This window comes from Volvox carteri, assembly GCF_000143455.1.
Source record: "Volvox carteri f. nagariensis unplaced genomic scaffold VOLCAscaffold_267, whole genome shotgun sequence".
Lineage (NCBI taxonomy): Eukaryota > Viridiplantae > Chlorophyta > Chlorophyceae > Chlamydomonadales > Volvocaceae > Volvox > Volvox carteri.
The window spans coordinates 1,627-2,502 of record NW_003307800.1 but is presented as its reverse complement, the minus strand read 5'-3'; positions in this window follow the sequence as shown (position 1 = coordinate 2,502).

Sequence of the window (876 nt, the reverse complement as noted above, 5' to 3'; positions counted from 1 at the left end):
CTGGATACATATCCATAAAACATCAAAAGATGAAACCGAAACTGGTATCACACCTGGTATCCAAGGATGTGGTATGGCATGGTAGCATGTGCATGCTGTGTATAGAGGGCCATGTTGACAACATATTCCTGACGAGCTCGAGGTGGCAATCGTGACTATTGTAGGGCCGTAGGGCCACCGACACACCCATGTCGTACCTTTGATGCTCGCATCCCCAGAATAGCAACTAGCTTATAAACTATGTTGTAAAGCCAAACATGCATGGTGCCGTTTCAGTGCTGGCTACATCAAGGAAAAACGAGTAGTAATACCTTAATACGGGCAGAAGGGGGAACAACTATATAGCACAAATGATCCAGTGGATTGTTTTTCTTGTGTGTTGTGTGTGTGTGTGTGTGCCTCTGCTGGATACATTTATACCAACCCAGCGAGTGTTTGGTGCTCCCTGCTGTTTATTCCCGAGTTCTCTTTAACAGATCATTCCTCCCTTCCTGCCTGGGTGTCGTTGGCATGTGACAGAGCGCACAATACCTAGGACATACGTATTCAGGCGCGGCCGTAAACAAAGCCCTTAGGCTTAGCTGCACTTATCCAACGCAAAAGATCAGTATATGCCAGCTAGCAGGGCAACTTCCTTTTGGCCTGTTGCCAAGCCTTACTCGGTCAGCTCCCTTACAGGGTACCCTGTTGTTAATTTGAAGCCATATGTTACATACTTAAGGCATGTATTTAAGGTTTAATTAGCAAAGATTCTCTCCTGCTGTGTTCAAGCATGACAAGTTAAGTCACCAGCTCGCACAGTCCCACAGGCACAGCATTGTTGATGTAACTAGCTAAAACATGTGGGAGGTGCATTAGTCTCAACCGCAGGCGCGG